Source organism: Calonectris borealis, chromosome 11 (assembly GCF_964195595.1).
Source record: "Calonectris borealis chromosome 11, bCalBor7.hap1.2, whole genome shotgun sequence".
NCBI lineage: Eukaryota > Metazoa > Chordata > Aves > Procellariiformes > Procellariidae > Calonectris > Calonectris borealis.
This window is the reverse complement of record NC_134322.1, coordinates 18,236,798-18,259,570: the sequence shown is the minus strand read 5'-3', so window position 1 is coordinate 18,259,570 and position 22,773 is coordinate 18,236,798. Positions and strand designations below refer to the sequence as shown.

The 22,773-nt window shown below is 36.6% G+C and overlaps 1 protein-coding gene across 8 annotated transcripts in view; it reads left to right on the top strand.

The window, feature by feature from the left end:
- Nucleotides 1–22,773, top strand: part of OTUD7A (OTU deubiquitinase 7A) — a 149,198-nt gene that overhangs the window by 61,516 nt on the left and 64,909 nt on the right. For 3 of the 8 annotated variants that reach the window (XM_075160270.1, XM_075160269.1, XM_075160274.1), the window contains one exon: nucleotides 11,540–11,672. The exons of 2 other annotated variants lie outside the window; for them this stretch is intronic. The gene's annotated coding sequence lies outside the window, so the exon portion shown is untranslated. Of the gene's footprint in view, nucleotides 1–11,539; nucleotides 11,677–22,773 lie in introns of all 8 variants that reach the window. 3 more of the 8 variants (XM_075160272.1, XM_075160275.1, XM_075160271.1) reach the window with 1 other exon arrangement.

Genomic DNA, 22,773 nt, shown 5'->3' with positions numbered 1-22,773 from the left:
ACTCTTCACTATTACTCTTCAGACTAAATAGTATATGTTTGATATTATAGTCAGCTTAGTCATGTCCAGGAGAAAGTTGCCAAGCCTAGAAGAGCCAAAGTGCTATAAAAACTAAACCCCAAATTTCATCTTTACGCCTCTACATACAGTAAGAAAGGTAGCTGAAAAAGATTTCCGTATTTTTTCAGACTGTTTGAAATATAGATGCGGGAGAAGAAAAGCGACTGTAGTTCCTCCCTGCTCTTCCTTACCCCCATTAGCACTCTTTAGAGCAATATATACGCTGCATTTTTCCTGCGTTCAGCCAAGGCAAGGTGAGTCTATTGACCTATCTGCAATCCTTTCACGACGAACATTACTTCAATACCTCTTTTCCATGTTAGGAAGGCAAAGTGATATAATTCTAGCAGGTTAGGTCATTTCCTCAGCCAGGTTTCTCCAGTAAGAAACTTAATATACTTCAGCTGTGCTAGTCCTTAACTTTTTGCCTCCATGTGAAAAAAAAGGCCCTTGCTGAAGTCTTTGCCTCCACAGATGCACGTGTCTTCATCTCAGTAGTGTTTAATGGATAGATGAGTTCATGGAAAGAACAGAGAACAACGTGAGGAAATCTGTTGCTTAGTAAATTCTTGTGGTGATTTGGAAAAGGACTGATAGGTTCAGGAAGTCTTCCAAGGTCAGCTTTCAGTGGTGACACCAGCTAGAGTGACGTTCTATAAAGTGTCTGACTTTTAAGAAGTAAAGTATTATGGGAAAACTTACTGCTTATCTGTAAGTAGCAGTGGCAATTATAATATAAATTCTCTGAATGTCTTTCTGTTTGAGGGCATGCTACTCAGAGCTTTTAATTCTGTCATGTGAATTATAGAGAAAATACAGAGCCAGATTTTCAACCTCCTACTGGAGGTTGTTTACATAATTTTAGGCCTTTTGGCTATGGCTTTACTTTAGGAGACTGATAGTCTAATTTAATCAAGCAGATGTGGATTTGTATATGTAGAACAGATACTAAGTCATATAAGCTGTGTAAAAAATCACAGGTCAAATTCAGGACTGTTTGAGGTCACCCGAATAGTTCTTTGCAGCTAAATGTCTTTTGGATGAAATCTATTTGTGAAAGTGGTGTTTTTTCTTCCTTTTGGTTAAAGCCTCTAGTCTTTAGAGATCATCATCATAGAAAACATTGATGTTAATCATAAGATAATAGTAGCTGCTGTGTAGTTTGAGTTGCATATATTACGTTACACGTAACCAGACCCATTTCTATGTTAATTAAAACACACACTGGTGGCATGAGCTGAGTTCAGATGCAAGTTTAAATATTTGAATAGTTGATGGTAGTGACCTTCTTTTCCTGACACCACTGCTTTGATGCTAGTGCTTGAAAAAACAAATTATTATCCACTAGATAAAGTTCAGCTTGTACCTTTTTACATTATTATGAACTCCCCATAGATGGTTTGCTTTTCAGTCTCTACTGACTGCAGCTCCAAGAAATTAGCTCATTCTGTCTGTCATGAAGTGGAGAATAATGCTGGTTAATTGACTGGTTCAGCAAACTGAAAAGCAAGAGGTTTTTCCAAAACGTTTGTAAATAAGGGAAAAGGTGTCTCAGATGAGCAAATATTGCACGTATTCACTGTCTGGCAAACTGACTGATTTGGTGGAAAATGACTGATATAAATTATAAAACCATAATTTTTCAAATAGGTTTCTGCAAAGCTAAACAGGCAAATGAGAGTAACCCTGTTTCTCTGCTCCTTGCACTGTGGTTGGTCACTTGTTAAACCACCATTTTGATCAGCTCATTTAGTTGCTTTTCTGCAAGTGACTGAAGAACATGGTTTCAAGCAAAATCTTTGTTTTTTTCTCCCCCCTCCCCCCCTTTTATGTGGTCTATAGTCTTGTCTGTTTGTTGAGCATCTGTCTTACCAAACACTACTGATCTGTTGTTGTGGGACCAACTCCCTGCATCAAACAAGAGGTTTTCTCTCTTTCCCTCCCCCACCTAACTGAAATTATAGATCATCGTTGAAATCATTCCTGCTCCACCTCCACATCTTTTTATTTTGAACCAAGAATAAGAGGATTCTTTCTTTCTTCCTTGCTTTTCCGGCTAATAAGCAGACCTGCTAGTCAGGAAGAGCAATCTTCTGCCATGATTCTTGAAAAATTTCTAATAAATTGACAGTGTGTATTGTCCAAAGTGATGATACATTGTTTCTAAAAATAATCAGCAACAACTCCCAATCAGTTTTGCTATGCATTTAGCTTCAGATCAGCAGCAAAGCAGAGGAGTTTGATCAATGTGTCTTTAAAATAAAGAGGAAAAAAATTAAATGTCATTTTGGATAGCTTCCAGGAATTTTTGTTTTATGAATCTGTCTACTTTCCAGGGCTTTTTTATTATAAAAAGCAGACAAAAATACAGGTATTTCAGCAATCCATGTGCTTGAGATGTTTAAAAATATATATATAAAAAAATAATTCCTTCTGCAGTAGATTGAACTGAAAGATATTTATGTGCTGAAGCTTGCAGTAAGCTCTACAAAACGTGTTCTAATTCCTTAAAGTGATGTTGTCATCACATTTCTCAACTAGGGCTCAAGGAGAATACAAATTCTGTTGTATTTTCTCCTCTTTTTTCTGCCTAGTAGTCTATGATGAGCAGTTTGTTTCAGAAGAGATTGTTCTTCATTTAGTTTACAGGCGCTGTTTTCATATGTGAATTTGGTACATAAGTTAAAAAACTCAGGCACTCTTATTATTTTCTTTAGCTGTTGCCTATAGACATTAATATTCAGTGTGGTGGAGGGTTTTATTCCCCCGCTCCCAGGCTTATTTTGCAATCAATAACAATTTCAATTTTTTTTCTGGCTTTCTAAATTTTCTGTTTCGCACACTGATATTTAACTCCAACTGTGTCCTGCTTTTCATAGAATGTAATAATACATGATGACGACAGTGGCAATTAGAACTAATGGTCTACTTGTTAGAGATGTTGAATATCCGTGAATCCTGTTGAAGTTGGTCAGAAATGTTCAAAAGCTCTCAAAAATCAGGTCCGCACTATTTTAACATCAAACTTTGAATTCCTGTTAGTTGCTAATGCTTTTTTTTGTGTACAGTTCTTCTGCATGTTTCCTTATAAGACTTTCCTTGATTCATCAGCTGCCAGTTCTCCTTGTTGAGCCTTTCCTGTTATTTATTATTATTTTTTTAATATTGCCTGAACTACAGGAAAAATTATAAATGCAAAGAGATTATCAATTTTTACGACTGTAGAGGTAGCTATAGCTTATTTGTGGTGAGAGAGAACTTACAGAATGTTACCAAACTGATTTGACTAAATGAAAGAGGGGTTTTCTTGCTGCTTAGGGCGTATTATGTTTTCTTTAAGTTTCAGTGAATAGTCATTCTTAATACTACGTAATTTCACACTAGACACTAGATATGTCACTAGACATTTTGCTTGAAAATTAAGTGAAATTTATAGTTTGCTAATATGTATAAGCATAAGTCTGAAAAGGAGTTGCAATGCAAAAAAGAAACGGGTTCCAAGAAAACTGCAGAGTGTTATAATAGTACAGTATTGCTTTTGCCTTTATTTTTTAAAAAGATCTGCATGTTTTGTGTTGTCACTTGACACAAAAAAAAAAAAAAAAAAAAAGCCAGGACAAAGGCACAAATGACCAAGCTCACTGTTTTGTTATTTCACTGAAGAAAATTGTTTTCACCTCTTCCTATTATCCCCCCAGGATATCTCTAACTGGAGTGTTAGAGGTCTCTGACAAGTTTTGAAAAATATATTTAGCATATGTCCTGTCTTCTCTGATCATTTCTATACTGATATTTCACAGCAGCATATAAATTAATATATGCTCCTCATATGAACTGGACTAATACTGCTGATGTCCTCAGAGGCTAGAAGTTTGCTGTCAGAGATAGCATTGCCAATCCACCTTCTGTAGGTACTGGTTTGTAAGTCAACCCTGATTTGATTTTGTCAATTACAGCAGTCCTCAAAACAAATTAATTTATACCATCAGGTACACTTTTTATCCAGTGCAACTGTAGCTGCATCTGATTGTTGGTCACAGAGAAATCCCCCGTCCTCTTTAAGAAACATATTATATATCAATAGAAATCTTTCACGTAGGCCAAACCTGAGGCGTTCAGACTATTGCAAGTTGTTCCTTTGGCATTGCTTTTCACTTGGTACAGATATCTATTGTTTCTTTTCCTAGGACTCAAAAGAGAGATCTTTTCAACTGCAGTAGGATGTCTCTCAGCAATTTCTTCAGGACTTAATTCGGAGTTGGTACTTTTCTGCTTAGATAGTTGAACAAAACTATTTTAAAGGCCACATTTTTCCCTTTCCACCATAAAAAGTGATCGGTTGAGTTGGCATTGAAAATAACACACTTACATCCTCCTGTTCTCCCCTTCCCTGGCAGAAAGTTTTCGAAGTAACCCATAATTGAAAAAAATACAGTGTTTTTCCCTAACCTTGATGCTAACTTGCAGATTTTTAACATAAGCAAAGATTCCAACAATTGAACATGATCTGTAAGAATTGTGCTTTAATCCTGCTGTAGTGACTGTAGCAATGAGTGTCTTCAGAGTACTTAAAACAGGTTGGTATCCATTTTAATTGATTATAGTCATATTTCAGTTCTTTCTCAGTATAAAATAAGGTGCATGACCTTCACTGCATGACTTTCCTACAGCTTGACACCCTGAGCTGAGGAAGCGTTCAAGATTCAGGTTCTGATCAGCTACATGACAAGCTGTGGCTGCTCAGTTGCCAGCATAGCTATTGAGTTGTTTAATTGTTTATGGCCTTCAATATTGCATCTGTGATATATTGTTCTGTACTATTCAAATGGGAGGAGGAGTGCTTTCTTCCTAATGGGTTCTTCACAGACTGTCAATTACTTATGTAGTTTAAGTGAAACACACAGTTGCTATACTTAAATTACGCATCTTCAAAATGTTGTGAAACGAATCATTCCAGATTCCATGTGTCATATCTTTATTTTCTCCTTTGTATCTCTAGTTGTTCTAAAAATCTTGAAGATTACATTAAAGCATAGTTTGTAGTAGGAAAAAAAATTAAGCCTTCTATTCTTCTTAGTTTAGTTTTCTAAACTAAATGCAATAACTGAGGAACTTCATGTTTCACAGAAATGAGGATGGGAGTTACAGGTTTGGGGGAAATTACCAATTCTGTTTTGCTGCATAATGTGTCTGTGTGAGCTCTTTCCTGCTGTGGCTTATTTAGCTGCTGTATGCATTGAGCTGATATGCTTACTGTTGAATTCCAGCACATTATATGAACGCTGGCAAGCTAGTAACTTGCTATTCTTCCTACATTATATGTATCTAAGGACTTACAAGGACTTGCTTTTTGTACGTAATTTGAATCTCAGAAGTTCAATTCTGCCATTATTTTTAGGGTACTGGTAAGAGAGGGAACTTTCCCATCAGTCTGCCACTAAAGCTGTGGGATGAACCAATTGGCAGGACCAGTATTTTCAAGGGGAACATGGAAAAATCGCCATTTTGTATTTTGCATTGATGTGAGGAACAATGCGAAGTGAAGAGTAACAGACAGTCAACTCTTGTGTTTAAAAGAGCAGCTGAATTGTCTACCTCAAGGCATAAATATGCCGAAGACTCCATTTTAAAAGACTATACTGAATTCTTAATGTGTTGACTGTGCATTTAACATACGATTAATCATTTGAGCCCTCCTCTAATCTCTGTGTACAGGAAGATAAAGGGTGCTTGGAGAATTGTATCAATAAGACTATTTATACAAAGCTCATAATGCTAACACCTTTGATGTCCTTTAAGCTGCTGCCTTCATATTCCTGTCAGCTCAATCCACTGCACACATTTTCTGAGTCAAACTAGCATAAGCCAAGGAGGGGAAAAATGAGTTCCATTTCTCATGTGGAAGAACCACTAGTCAGGGTAGATAAGAATTTTTCTAGCTAGAGGAGAAATCTTTTCCTTCATCAGTAACTTGTAACAGACCATAGAGACTTAGGAAATAGATAAAGCGATAGATGTTTCTCATGCAGTGGTTACAAAGAGATTTCAAGTGATGAAGGTTCAGTACAAAAAGAAAATCTGTTTGTGCTAGCACTTCAGACTGTGCTCAAGAACTGGTCATTAAAAAGTTAGATCATCAAAGTGCTGCTTTACTCTGGGGAATAACATAACTGTCAAAAGTGTCTGCAAGAAAGTGAAACATTAGCCAGTCGTGGATCTTTTGTAGATGAGCTATAGACAGATGCAGTGTGTCAAAATTTTTACCCTTCCCCCACAGTTTTCAACATGGACATCTGCAGGACATGGCAGAGCCACTTTCCATAACTAGAATAATAATTTATTCAATGTTTGTCATTTCTCTTTAAGAGGACCTATGTACTGATAGTGGCCATCTTTAACATAAAAACCTCTTCCTTCAGGTGATCTTATTATCACTTCTTAAATATTACTGTTTCCTTATTATTAGAGACATCTTTTCCTTCATATGTCGCTTGAGCTAAATGAAATTTTTGCAAAGAACCACTGAGCAATGTAACTGTAGGTAAGACCTTGTTCTGAATGTAGAACTTAGTCTGAAGAAGTCTTGTCTTAACAGAAACTAAGCACAAAGCTGATGTTACAAAAGATAATGCTTCTGTCTTGTCCTAAAACTACTTCAGATTGCATGCATGAAACAAAAATAATGGAAGTGAGCACACACTTGAGACTTTGTGGGGAGATGGTGATCCAGGTTCAACAGAATATAAGCAGAGAAGGTTTTCAGCACTGTGCGGCTGGTCCTAAGCTGCTGAGAGGATTGTAGGAAGTATTTCAGTCCTGTGTCAGAAGCAGAAGTGGAAAATGGGATCCCTTTTGAGTTTAGGACAAGGATTGCATGAGAGTCTCAGAAGAGAATTGAGGTACTTCTGAAAACTGATTGGAGGAAGCTTCTTTAGCTCCTTGTCTCAGTGAGTACTTTGAAGTGTCAGACAAAAATAGGGAAAAACTGAGAAAGTTACTGTGAATATTCATTCTTAATGAAGAACAACTCTGCCATCTGGCCTCAGTTGATTTTGCTAAGACTCCTTCTTACCCTCAAAAGACCTGTTTGAGATCAAGTTCTTTGTTTTGAAATATGTGTATGTAGCATCTTTAATCTGTGTTTCCTCATTTTCTTTGCTAACTTCACACAGAAGTTATTGCAGGGAACGTGCAAATGTAAAAAGATAAATTCCAAATTTGTCCTCAGAATTATAAAGGAATTGCAGCTGAGATTACTCTATACCCTGAACCTTTTGATAGCTAATGATAATTTTATTTTGCATATTTATATGTCTATAATTTGTCATTGTTGCAAAATACTGATTTAGGATTCTGCCGCCTACGCCACTTTGTCGCAAATGAGTGGTTTTGAGGCCACTTAAAGAATCACTGGCAAAGGTATCAGCAAAAGGTGATTTTAACAGAAATTTGGAAAAGCACGACTTAACAGAATTCGATGGCAAGGTTCACTCTATTACTTATTACATGAATTAAGTATACACAGGGAAAATCGTGTCAGAAATATGATGGAATGATTTATATAAAGACCAAGAACGACGGGGTAAGGAAGACCCTCCTGTTGAGTCATGAGGTTCAGAGAAGACCCGGCTGGTTCCAATCTTAGTCTCAGACTTGGACAACGGTTTGTGTCTAATACAAAAGGGATAAGGAGACCCTTCCGTTGAATCATAGAATCATTAAGGTTGGAAAAGACCTCTAAGAGCATCGTGTCCAACCGTCAACCCAACACACCATGCCCACTACACCATGTCCCTAAGGGCCTCATCTACACGTCTTTTAAATACTTCCAGGGATGGTGACTCCACCACTTCCCTGGGCAGCCTGTTCCAAGGGAAGTCACGAGGTTCAGAGTAGACCCCCTTGCTTTCTAAACTCCTTCTCAGAGAGGAGTCTAGGTGCGGCTGGATCTACCCCTAGTGTCAGACCTGGTTAATCGTTTATGCCTAAGGGGTTATATATGTTTAGCAGCGACCTAAAGTTCATTCACAGTTTTAAGATAGATCATAAGATTTTGGCAGGACTTAATCATTGACTAATTTAACAATTACAAAGCAAGTTAATCAAGTTTACTACAATTATTAAATTACAGATTATGCTTATTGTTAGTTATCTAAATCAATACACACACACACACACAATATAGATTCACATACAAGGGCCCATAGCTAGGTAAATTCATGAAAGACAAAGGCCTATAGCTGGATAAAGATACCGGTTAAAAATTCCCCTCGAGTCTGTGAAATATTCACGTTAAATGTCTTGGCATTTCTCAACAGGTGAAGGGTTGAGCCTCAAGGAGTGTCTCGGCCAAGGAGTGTTTCAGCCCAGGTTCCGACGGTCCTCTGAATATCACAAACTTGAGACTTTGTGAACTCTGAGAGGTGTCCCACTCAGAGGGAGACTCTAGGCGCAGCCCGCTGCGGTCCAGGAAAACTCAAAGGGTCTCGCTTGGGACCGCTGTTTATAGATTTGCAAGATGATTGGCTTTAGTCATCAGTAAATTTCCATTTTGGCCGCTATCTGAGATGGTCCAGGGTAGTAATTATGGTATTGTTCCACGGTAACCATGGTATCGTTCCACTTGAGCTATGACCCAGGTAGGGAATGCTTCAGGGCTGTCAGAGATGCTTCAGGGCTGTCAGAGATGACGAATTATCCCCTGCTCTTGTTCCCTACCTTGATCAGGTACGATCAGTGTCGCTTCCCACTTTAGCCATGCAAGAGTGCCTGGCACGGTCAAGGGATGCTCAACTGCCCAACTCATTACACAATAGCTAAGGCCTAACAGGAGTTCCTGAGAACGTAGAGTGGCCCAGGGGAAGGGGGGAAATGGACCACCACAGTCATGGATCAAGTTGTGGTCATATGGGGAGCATTCTTCAGTTTATTGGCCCACTATAGAGGGGAATACAACAGACAGAGTAAGCAGTATTTAAGGTTGATCTTAAATTAGATATTCACAGCAGGAAACCTTAGCCTATGCTTGCCCTGTACTCTGTGGGTAAAGAGAAGGGAGAAGGCTACTTCAGAAGGACTATTCAATAACAAAATTAAGTTCTTGAGATCTGAAGTTAGCCTTAATGTTCGATTCCTACACAGATTATGATTATAATCTCCCATATGCTAGTCAGGTGAATGACCATTTGTAACGAAGAGTAAGGAAGAACTTGCATTTCACAGAATGACTGAAGAAATTATTTTCAAGGATAGCAATAACTGCTATAAATCTCACTGCAAGTTATGTATAACCTTGAGTTATTGCACACTGTACTATCAAAGATAGTGTTCAGTGAAACAGATAAAAACTAAAAAAAAAACCAGAAAACTAAATAAATTCTTGCAGTTACAGAGTGTGTGTGTGTGTGTGTGTGTCAGAAAGAGCTGAGCTACATCCATTTCCTTGTGCCCTAACAATCATAGTGTCCATAGTAATCTTTTAGATCACTCATTTACTGACACCAAACTAAATTGTATAATTTTTAGCGTAGTTTAAATGGTACATTTAAATGGTACACCGAAAGGGTTGTCAAGCCTTGGAACAGGCTGCCCAGGGAATTGGTTGAGTCACCATCCCTGGAGGTATTTAAAACACGTGTAGATGTGGTGCTTAGGGACATGGTTTAGTGGTGGATTTGGCCATGTTAGGTTTACAGTTGGACTTGGTGATCTTAAAGGACTTTTCCAACCGAAACGATTCGATGATTCTATGATTTGCTAAAAAAAAAAAATGTATGTACTGCAAGCACATACATTAAATTCTCTTTCAACTGAAGAAGAGGGTCGAGTGTTGGATGGGAAGTGTTTATTTTTCTATGCAGCTGATGCACTGAACGAAACTATAAAAATGTTTGAACCATTGTTTGTTAATATGTAGTTGGAAAAAGGAATATATGTTGACTGCTTGATTATTTCCAGGGCAGTGATAAAAGTTATGTCTCCTTAGCAGAAACATCATCATTTGATTTTAAAGGCTGCATAACAGAGTTTTTAGTTATTTCCCTGTAGCTAGTAAGAGTTTCATAGTGTAGATATTTCAGTTTGTTAACGTGGTATACATGGAAATGTTGAGACATATTCACACTCGATGGTTATTTCTATCCCTTGTAGCTGAAGTATCTTTGAAAGTGTTAGAGCTATTAAAAGTTACTTCTGTAAATTGATGAGGATTTTACAGTTGGTTTTTTTTTTTTAAGTTCTCTGAGGGTGATAAAGATGAGGGTCATAGGTAAATGCGGTTTGACTGCTGCTTATTTTTCCTTTGCAATGTATGAAATTATTCTTTTTACGTTGTTCTGAACTTTAAAATAATCTACTTCTGTATGAGGATATCTGTGGTGTGGTACATTCATATGTAAGTTCCAACGAAGAATTGAAGATAATTCTTTCGTCAGATGTATGATTCTTGCATGAAAATATATCACGGTGAAGGAAAAAAAGAAGTTAGGAATCTTATTAAGTACTATGTATTAGCTCACAAACACTTCACGTTACAGTTGAGCTGTTACACCAGCAGCTGGGATTTTTTGCATAAGGACTATTACCTGCTGAGATTTGGTTATTTCCGAATGTATTTTCGGAAATAATAAGAAATAATAGTGTTCTGTTTTCATACAATAATTCTCACAAATTCATAAAAATTGTGGACCTTGTTATATTTCTACCTGTTTTAAAAGCATTATCGGAAAGAATGTTTTCCATGATGAAAGGGTTTGAGCAGATATCTGTTGAATCCTGATTTTGATAAGGCTGAGCTCAGTTACAGCTTCCCTGACTTCAGTTACAAGCGTATGAGTTTTGTGAACGGATTAAAAAACCAGAAACAGTAAAATTGATTGTAAGTGCCTTTTAAAATAATAAGGTGAAGCTTATAGTAATTGGATTGTGTATTTGCAAGCAGCAGGATTTATACTTAAGAGATAGGAGTAGATTATATGTGAAGGGAAATGCTGTTTCTTTTCAAAATAAATAAATCCCATGAATAAAGTAGTGTTCCTTCTTTCTTCACATTTGTCCCTTTTTTCCATGGAAAAAAATGGCTGTCCTGTTTGAGTCTTCTCCTGGATAACTCTTCACTAGTTTATTGCCTTAGATTTTGATAGCTTATGAGAAGAAAAACTTCCAAAGGTGTATTTGATGAATCTTAAGAAAGAGAAGTGTTAGAGGAATTTTTAAGTATGAATTACCATTTTCACATAGGATAGCCATAAGGATATTTTTGTACATTCATAATTCTTTTTTTTTTTTCTTAATTGTCTGGGTTGTGCCCAAGTAATCTTCTTAATGCAAATTATTGTATATGGTAGTTTATCTGCATTGAGAGTAGTACAGCCATTAGGCTTCTAAGGTCAAAGGTGAAGTTGATTTTTGCCGGTTATCATTGTTACTCAAATAGCATAGAATAAGTACAATGATTAATATACTACTACTTTTTTTCCAGATTTCTCAGGGGACAAAATTTTGCTTATTCATACCTTCTACTGTGGCAAAAATGGATTATTTTCCTCACCAAAAACCAGCAGCATAACGCCCATCTGACACATGCCTCAAGGAACTCTTATTTAAAGTCTGTTGTAAGTAAGTCAAATTAAAAACTTGTTAAAGGTAGCTTTAATCAGCTGTGTATCTATTTACAGCTCAAGAATAAGCAGCCTTAACAGGAGAACTAATCTTAGCAGTCTGGCTTTTCAGCAGCAGCTGTTTGTTCTTAAATGAAAGTATAGGAGGAAGTAACTTGCTGTAAAGTAGAGGTTGAGCTTGAGCTGCTTCCTGACCACTGCATGCCAATGTGTCTCATACCTGTGTGTTCTGTTCCTCTCCCCACACCCCCCGTTAAAAGTTGACTGCGATACATTGCAAATCAGAAGATATGAGGTTATGCATGAATAACATGATCGAAAAGATTATCTGCATTGTAAATGAAGACTTAGACTCCTGTTGCTATGACAATTAATTTTAGAATTCACAATGTAGAAATACGGGGCTAAATAACTCAAAACGTAAGAAATAGCAAGTGGTTAAGCTGGTCTTCATTGTGTTGGTTGTTGAGCTGCATGCATTTTGTGGTGCCTATAAGCCCAAGTGTTTCATTTTTAATGCAACGCAAACTTGAAAAAGTTAATGAAACTCCACGTTATATATATGCAATAATGGTTATTCAGACATCTTGCGTTTTACATACTGAAGTGAATTTTATGCATGCAATGTATTTGCAGAGTATATGATACATGTTTTTGTGAGAGAAAACTGTGATAAGGTTGGAGTTTTGACCGGCATATCTTCTTTATTTGAAAGAAGGGTGACGTTTGGAGGAATATGTTCAATATTTGGAAACAATATCTTCTTGCAGCGTCAGGAAAAATTTATAAATAAGGAAAATGAGGGGAAAAAAAAAAGGAAAAAATTCTGAATTAGGAAAAAATCTAGCTTATTCATATTGCTTTCTGTAGTGATATATTCTAGGGGAAGAGATGCACGTTACTTAATGAAACCGTGCATTTAATAAGAGGCCTCAGATTAACATTTGAAACCCTAATTGTTATATTTCCAGTACAGTACAGTATAATACTGCCTACTTCTTTATCACTCTCCCAGATAAAAGCATAATTGATACTTGAATTTGATTTAAACTGAAGGTCTTTGTTTTAGGGAAATTCCAGTTTTATCAGAGGCATCACATTTACCTCTTGCACTGCTGCTTTCTGCCAGAATACAATTGACACACTACGAGGGCCCTTGTGAATAAAATAAGGGAAACACTGTAACTGCCTTACGTTCATTCTCCTTGTCTGTTGTCCTGTATGAAAGCAAAAACGTTATAGCAATGGTGGTGTTTTATCCTGAAAAAATCCTGATGAAGGGATGTAGAGGATCCTTGCCTGGAAAGGCTGTCTCTCCTGCTTGTTGGTTTATTTCAGTTCTGGACCCCTGTTTCTGTGGACTTCTCATTTATCCTTGACATTTTTTCCCTCTGAGAATATAATCATTCTTGAGTAAGAACAATAGCGTTATGAAAACCCTCTGAAGCTCCATGAAAATACAGTTGTAAAAATGTTCCAGCAGAACATCTGAGCAGATGAATTAATCCTCCTGCATGTGTATCTCACAGGACTGGTGGTGTGCTTTTTGCTAGGCTGCCATCAGTGGTGGTGTGCAAGTAAAGGACTTCTCAGTTGTTATTAGTGTTATCAATGATTGTAGGTGTTTCAGAACATTTTATGGGGACTCAGGTACTTTAAGGTATTGAGCGTCTCTAGCTTTCCATAATGTTTCTTCAGTGGGAGTGTGCCATAGCTCTTAAACTCAGCGTGATCTTTTCAATTTTTCTTTTCTACTTTCTTTTATCTTAGCCTCCAATAATAGGTTATAACCTCTAATTCTTAAATAAATCATCTCAAAAGATGGTTTAGTGGTGTCCTTTATCAATAGTTTTAGCTTCAAATAATTCAAATAAATAAGCAAATAGTAGATGTTTTAAATAGCATTTCTGAAAACTGAAATGTAGCTGCATTTTTAGAATACTTCCCAGTTGGTCTCTGAACTTTGGCAGTATTCTTCCCAGAACCGAACTTAAAATAGTTGAACAATTCTCTTCTCTTGGATAATAGCTCTTCTTTGATGGTTCCCACAGGGGTTTAGAGTCTTGACTGAGGATTCTTCAGCATAGCTTCCCTCATTCTCTATTTTTTCACTTCTGTGTCTAATGTATCAGTTCAGGGCTTGTCTATACAAGACACTGAGGAAAATTGATGCAAGTCAACTAAATGTAGGACTTCAAAGAGGGCAGCTTAAATCCCACCAAGTCTCCATATGCACTCTTCCATTCATAATTAAAGTGGCTTCCAGTGAATTTAGTTTAATTCACTTGAAGGCAAGATGAGCCAAGCCAAATTAAGGACACATTTTATTCCTAGATGAAAGTGTTTGCAGAGGAATTTAATAGACATGGACAAATCCAGTTAAATTAATTTGAGTTAATTTTTCTGAGTTCCTTTGTGTAGACCAAACCTTAGTAATAATGCCTGATTGGAGCTTTTATTTTAATTCTTTCTTGTTCTTCACCTTTTGTTCCTATAACTCTGATATTTTATACTTGAGAAGGTAGATGACCCATAATTGTACTAGTCACGAAATGTTGTCTTGTTATCTTACATGTTTTGAGAGTCCACATTTTATAATTAACATATAAATACCTCATTTTGCCATCAGGCCTAGTGCATGTTACCTTTTGTTAGGTAGTTATCATCATTTTGGCTGCTTCAACTTACACCTTTTAATTCATCACTGTAACTACTGCTGTCTACAGTAGTTACTACTGATCTGCTGTTACTACACTGATCTGCTGTCACGATCTTCATCCATCCAGCAACTTTTCAATACAGATTTTGCAGAACTGGGTGATTATTATGGCAAATCAGTTGTGACCACATGTCACTTCTATAATGTAATTATGCAGTGCCTCTTAATGGAGTGATTTGCCATTCTGGTGGTAGAACTCAGCCAGGTGCAGCTAATTTGAATGGAGTCAGATTAAAGGAGCTGGTCTTCCTAGCTCAGTACAGAGGCTTTAAGGAGCATTTTGGTGAAGTGTACAATAGCTTAAATGGTACAGTTTGTGCAGGTATATTTCCTGAATAATATTTTGTTTCTGTCATTGGAGTTCTGTGAGCAACATGGGCTTAGTTGTACAAAACAGATTGCAAAATTTAGGTCCACTTCATCTTTGCTAAAAGTGTGTAATATACATTTAGTTCTATGGGAGATGTTCTTCTGACTGTGAGGTTAAAAACTCTTTCATCTTTATATTCTTGGCAGCTAAAACTGGAAGCTATTTGAAGATAAAAGTCTGTTTAAAACAAAACAGGTCTGAGGCTGGTGAAGTAATCTCTAATCTAATTTGAATGGGATGAATACAAAGTGTAAAAGTAAAATAGCAAAGAGATATGCTGTCTTTTAATTGGCCTTTAAAATTCTGTGTTATAGGAATCTGAGCATAAATATCTACTCTTAATTTCAATTAAGGCCACTAGGATCTGTGAGGTCTGTTCTGGGAATGTTTGGCTTAAGCAGCTTTTGCATTCTGTGAAAAAGCTGCCTTGTGTCCAGTGATTTACAGTCAAATTTGAATTTCTGGTGGGCTGGAGTCTTCTGCTGGCAGGCAGCATCAGTGCCATGCAAGTTAGGGCAATACTAGAGAGATTTTGTAGAAGTTGAAGGCCTGGGATCTCTGGGAACAGTGAAACTACTGCAGAGGGAGCTAGGATGTCCTGAGTGAGTAAAAGGTGTGGAATATTTCTTTGTAACCAGTTTTTTGGTTTGTCACTCAATTACCCGAGTGCTATTTTTGTTAGGAAACAGAGTGAGCTTCTATTTGAATGTGCTTATTGACACACACTGCATCTTTCCAACTAAAGTCATCGCGTCTAGGAAAAACTGTCTTGAGAACTTAAGAATTCTCTGGAAAAACATGATGTCAGGATTTCTGTCCAGTTGTTTGTGTTTGTTTATGGTCTTGTGCAGTCTTGACAAATTAAGGTGAACATTAAATAAATAAATTTTTAAAAAATCCTCAAGTTCTGCATCTTTCAGTATTTCAGGTGTGATTCAGATACCTAAATACGCACCTGATAAGTTATTATAGGTAGAAATAGGCGATTCAGGTACCTTACTTACACATAGATGTGTATTGCAATTTTGAAAGCTCTGTATTATCTGGGATAGCCACATGGGACTAGCAAATATGACGCATAAGACTTCACATTATGTAGCTTCTGCTTTGGAATTTCTCTGAAATTGAGTTCTTCCTCTGGGTTATTTTTTAGTTGATTTTAAAAAAAATAAAATCATGCTTCCAGGATGAAGTACTATAGTCATACTAATACTTGTTAAAAACCAACCAAATAAACAAACAAAGAAACTGGAAGAAAATGGTATGCAAAAATATACACCTTTCAAGAAAAATCTTTTCCTTTTCTTTTTTTTTTTTTTTTTTCTCTGGGAAAGGTAGTTATTGCTGAAATTTTCCCTCTCAGCATTCAAAGTTAACGTGTTTCACTTTTGACTTATCATAATCACTATGGTAGATTTGTCCAAGGATATATTTTACAGAAGTAATATAAAAATAAGCATTATTGATTTAGTGTAGTCACTCTAGTAGTGCATTGGTTGGGTAATATACTCATCTGCAAATGACACATGGCTCGTGGCAGTCTAAATACTGGATTCTTATTGACACACAAAAACCCCCTTGAATAACAGCAAATCTCTATTAAATGTAGTTGTCAAATTGCTGGGCCATTTAAATTCAGTAGAACACGAAAAATAAGAAAATAAGCTATTCTTGCTGCAAGGGGTAAAATTATATACAGTTTAATTATAAGTATACAAATGTATCAAAAAGATAAGAACTAAGCGACATGTGAATTTATGAAGGGCCATACAGAGGCTTTCATCCATTGGTATTTAAACAAATATAGAGGTTAAACTGTTAAAATTTAAACATTCAGGATTACAAAAACAAGCAAAGAACAATGAAACAATTGTCAAATGTGAGACTAATTCAAAATAATTAACATTTTCAGAAACATTTGGAGGCTTTCAAATAAATTAGAGTGAGCATTTCAGTAGAGATTACTCAGGTAGCTTCTGTTTAACTCATAACAGTGTCCTGAATAGAATGATTTCCTTTTCATTTGCTGAAAATTTGAGGTATATGCTTTTATAATTATTCTTAACTATCTGTTAGTAGTTGTTTGCATAATTATTCAAACTTTGGGTAAGGAGTTGCCTGTAGCTTTTGAAGGAGAAGTTTATAGATTCAAAATAAACAGGACAAGAATATACTTCATAACTGCATCTGCATTGTGCAAATGCAGGGAGATTGCCTGCTTTGTAATCTATAATGCCCTTTGGCTCTGTAAACCAACAAACTGTATTAAGAAGCAATATTTTAGTCCATTTATGACTTAAACTTACTAGCTGTATAATTTTCACACACACACACAAAAAAAACCTGTCAAAAAGAAATAAACAAACAAAACTCCCCCAAAAAAGCCCCAACCTAAAAAAGGGTTGACTTCTGTTCTGCTACAAGCAGGAGTTCACTCTACTAAATACACATTCAGAGATAGCTACTGGCACTAGCAGCTAGGCAGGTATGTAAAGCCAAACCTGTACTGTCAGAGATAGAGGACCATCTTGATGATGTAGCAGGACAATAGTCAGTCTTGCTGAAACATGCTAAATTAAAAAGTTTAAAGGTGTCTGCAGCAGACAACTTCAAAGTGTTAAGACAGTGTTATCTTCCATACTTCCGCATCTCCTTCACCAGTACATGATCCCAAGTGGCATTTTCTGGCTGGTTGGGATCGGCAGTTACAAGTGAAACATGGAAGACCAGGACTTGTACGAGTATATAATTTTGCAAGTTTCTCAAGCCTAAATACGTTCTAATGCTTCAAAAGAAGATAAGGTGAACAGCTCTGGTCATCCATACCAAAAAATTCAACTATGCTGGATGGTATCAGCAAGATTTCATCCTAGTGCAAAATAAAGATAAATAACAAGCCACATAGTAGTGTGTTGGAACATGCCTGTGCAGTTTATTGAGGTGCTAATTTAAGACTGTGGACTGGTTTTGGATTTTTTTTTTTTGTTCGGTTGGGTTTTTTGTATTTGCCTTTATGTACGGGGCATTGATATTGCTAGTAGAGTTGCCTTCTGCCACCTTACTAATCGAAATAAAATATCTAAGCATAGTCTAAGAGGAAAAAGAAGAATTCATTTAAGCTATTCCTTGTGAGTCTGAGAGAAAAAGTACATTTCAGAGCCGTGAGCAAATTTTACAGTTAGCAAAAAATACCCTGTCACCGCTTTCTTAAATGACCATGCTGTGGTCTGTCAGCAGAACACTTCTACCCCCAGCTGCCCCCTGTCATGTAATACAGCTTTTGATTCTTTTAAGATTTTTTTTTTTCTTTTTTTTCTTGTAAATCAAAATTGTGGAAAAGGATCTAAAGACTAAGGAGAGTGCTAAGTATTAAGGGAAACAAAGGAAAAATGGTCATGTCAAAGGCTGTGTTGCTCCTACCAGTAAAAGGCTACAACTGTCTTTGAATAGGTGGTGTTACAGCCCCAGTTGCAAACAGCAGTGTAGCTGGGCCCCAGCTATAGACTCCAGGTGGAAATTTGGACTGAATGGCAGTGATACAGGCTGTGGCAGAACAGGTCTAATTTCATTACTAGAGGGAAATAAAATCAAAAGAAAAAACACTTCAGTGCTCTGATAGGATACTTGGGACTTGTAAAATTCTTGGAGAAATGCTAAGGCAGGTGATTCAAATCAGTAGCAACTGGTCCATCACAGTGCCTGGGGCACCAAAGCAGCACAGTCTTTTTATCTTTGATTTGGGTAGGATTTCGGCATGTGCTTGAAACTAAGCACATGGTTTTGTTGGTTTTTGAACTGCTACTACAATGATTTGTATAGAAGTGCTTTAGATGAATGAGACTCAATATACACTTACAGTTTACACTATACTATTACAATTTTATAAAACATCGATGAAACTTTCTCATTGCACATACTTTGCTTAGCTCTTTGGGAATTCTTCCATTTTTTTTCAGTGTTTGGTATTTTGAACCAGTATTTCTGTTAGAATTTGGAGTCTAATATTTTATTGCTTATTCTTATCTCTGTAAAAAGTATTAATTTTTCCTTTCCTGCCAAAAATTAATAGTAGTCTACTTGACAGGGAACAAAACAAGACATATGTTCTGGAAAATAATATTGATTTGCCATTAAGTTCCTTTGAAAGGTAGAGAATTGTAGATGTAGAGAATAACATTACCTTTATGTGAGCTGTTAACACTTTAATGTGTACGCACTTGCCATGCTTGCTCCACACTAAAAAAACAAAATGTGGTTACATTTTTAGTGACACGGTCATATACTAGTGGTTTTTTTTTTTTCTTTTTTTAATAAAACCACTTATCAGGTGTATAATTATCATAAGCGTAGTAGAGATGTGTGAATTCTTATAGCTAGTGCTTAAATGTTTTACCAATGGAGTATAAGTTTTAAAAAAATGGGTGAAATTGTACAGAGGAAAAAACCCTGTAAACTAACTTAATATGTTGTTTAGGCAATCGTATCCTTTTTATTGATATGCTGTATTATATCCTCAATATTTACATACAAAAATAAACATTTACAATATAGTCTATATTTTAGTATATGCTACATGTTTGTTTATTAGAAAACCAGAAACTAGAGAGGAGAAGACTTTTTTCCAAAGAGACAATTTGTTCTTATGCCAATTCTTCACGTATAATCACCTCTGAAAAGGGGTTATAAAACACTGCTGTGAATTTAAGGTGTTGTTTTTCACCAATGTAAATTACTGTGTAAACTCGTTTTCAGGAATAATCTCACTTTTAAACTTCTGATATTTTCTTTGCACCTGTATCTAAACCCCATTTATATGTGTATGTCCTATTACAGAAGTAAACAAATTCCTACGTATGTGTAAATTGCTTATATAATTTTCCAAGTGGAAATTATAGAGAAAAAGGGAAAAGGTTCAATACAGATTTTTGTCATACAGAAATTGTTTTAATGTTGCAATGAGAACCATCTTACTCCATTGCCCAGTGGGAATAACCCCTGAAAGGTTATTTTTCATCTTATTCGGTAGTGTTAAAAACTACTTATCTTATTCGGTAGTGTTAAAAAGTAGGCCACAGGATTGCAAGAGAACTGCCCAGTTTTTTAAGTCTGGTTTCCTATCACTGCAGGATGTTGTATTGTACTTTACATGTACTTAGGTAGCTCTATTTTCAAAAATAATTCAGTATTTTCTCCCCAGCTTCTAAGATAAGATTGTTCCCAGTACTTCTGTCACTGGGAGCCCTGTCTTTACTTCCAGACTGTATTTGCTTGTGGCTTGGTGTATTTATGAAGAACAGTCTCAATCCAGTTCTCGACCTTGTTTCGTTGGCTCTGCAGTCCAGGGTCTTTTAGTGACTTGCCCTAAGATAAAACGCTTAACTTCTGATGATCTGTAGCCTTTCATTTCATCTGTTTCAGTCTGAGGTGATCTCTCTGACACATAAGTTACTGAACTTGCTCCCAGTATTCCAGAAGAGGCTTTGCCAACATCTGTCTTTTGTTTTTACCTTCTAGTTCCACTTTGAATACTGGAAAACAGAAACATGTTTGTATGAGTGATTGTTTCTGATTTTTCCAACTATATTTTGGACGCAGACCTGACTATATTTGTACAGAAATAAAAATATATGTATCTAAACATAGAGATAAAAGTCCCCAGCTATTCAGGAGAACACTGAAACAAAGCATGATTGAAATGTTACTCTGAAAACAAAAAGTTTACTGAATTGAGGTAGTAGTGTGTTAAATAATGTTGAAGTTAACCCAAATAAAGTGTAGAGAGAAGTTTCATGTTGGGAATAAGGTAGTCTTCCTGTAGGCAAACCAAATAGTATTCACAATATTGTGTCTTCATTGGTGCAAAACCATTAGAAATTCAGTGTCATTCCTTTCAGCTACTCTTGGCAGAGCATTATCTTTCTACATTTCAGATTGGTCCTGTATCTTAATATTTGATCATCTTTTACCTGGACAACAAATGCTCTGAACAATTTACTCTCACATATACATGGTATTCCTACCAGGCAATCTGGAAAGCTGAATGCCTACATTAACTACCAGTTCCCTTAAAGCTGATGTTCCCCTCCTAAACAAATCTTCTCTAATGGACTTCATTGTTTAATTACAGTTTTTCCCTTAATAGTTTTTATCTTATATATGAACATTTGGCAAAGTGTTATCTAATGAAGAGTGGAGAAGCTTTAGAAATATAATAACCAAATAAAAACTCCTTGGCTTACTAAAAAATTAGCCTCTGTGAAACTGTGTCATGGTTTAACCCCAGCCAGTAACTAAGCCCCACATAGCCGCTCGCTCACTCCCCCCCGGTGGGATGGGGGAGAGAATCGGAAGAGTAAAAGTGAGAAAAACTCGTGGGTTGAGATAAAGACAGTTTAATAGGGAAAGCAAAAGCCGCGCACGCAAGCAAAGCAAAACAAGGAATTCATTCACTCCTTCCCATCGGCAGGCAGGTGCAGGGCTCCGTCACACATAACGGTTACTTGGGAAGACAAACGCCATCACTCCGAACGTCCCCCCCTTCTTCTTCGTCCCCCCCTTCATCTTCTTCCCCCAGCTTTATATGCTGAGCATGACGTCATATGGTATGGAACATCCCTTTGGTCAGTTGGGGTCAGCTGTCGCAGCCCTGTCCCCTCCCAGCTTCTTGTGCACCCCCAGTCTCCTCGCTGGTGGGGTGGGGTGAGAGGCAGAAAAGGCCTTGGCTCTGTGTAAGCCCTGCTCAGCAGGAACTAACACATCCCTGTGTTATCAACACTGTTTCCAGCACAAATCCAAAACACAGCCCCATACCAGCTACTATGAAGAAAATTAACTCTATCCCAGCCAAAACCAGCACAAACTGTAAGTAAATACATTTTGCATGCAGAAAAGAATGAGAAATTGCACAGCCTGAGCTCAAAAAATTTATATGTTTCACTAAGAAGAAATGGTCTTATTTGGTGTATTGGTTCAATTTCATGATATTGTCAAGACTGTAGAATTATGACATTCTCCATCAAATGTGGTATGTCAGAAAGAATTACTTTCAAAGTCTGGAGCTGTGCACAAACAGGGTCTTTCTGCCTTCACAACCGAAAATGCAAGCAGCCTGAACATTCAATACAGGAGCGGACTGCACTTAGCCTCTATATTGCCAAACCAGCTGAGAGGAATCAGTAATGTTAATAGACATTTAGCCTTGTCACACTGCAGGAAAATTAAAAAAAGTGTGTGTGGGAACTGGTTTAATGCAATTGGTGTGTGTCTTTACGCTGGCTTCCTAGAGCACTGAGACTGGGCATATTATTGATGGTGCTTATTTCATCCTTTCTTTGAAAATTATGAAAGATCTAAATTGAAGTTTAATCATTATGTCTTCCTGAGGATTTGTCCACCGTGCACTGTTTGTGCGCTCTTTTCTTTCTGTTCCTCACTTCTGTTTTGTCAGCTATTTGTGTTCTGGAGGCATGGGATTTCTTTTAACATACTTGCTTTTGCTTCATTAGTTAGCCCTATGCATCTCTTTATGCCTATTTGGAAAATAATATCTTCATATTGTTTAACTGGATGAAGTTATTTGATTTTGAAGAAGTCAAATTTAGATTCAGTTGAAGAATGTTTACTTCCAGGTATGGCTGAGTTTTAAGAGAGAGGTTCTTAAAGGAGTAGAAAAGATAAAATATAACTGAGATTGTATTAAATTGATTTCCAGTCCTATTAACCATCTTAACATTTAGAAGCAATCGGTATCTCATCTTTAAATGTTTTTTCTTACAATATACAACAAATTATCCCCTTTCACTGTGTCTTGTATTTGCACTGTATAAATAAAAAATTATTTAGGGAAGAAATTTGGCTAGAAAGTGAGTGAAAACCAAGGTCTTCATTGTGTTTTGAGGGTCAATATGTTTCCGTTTACATTCAGTTCAAAGTGCCATTTGTGTATCGTGTGACATATTTGAAAGGAAAACTGCAAGTATGTATGTGTCTATACTGTTAACCACAAG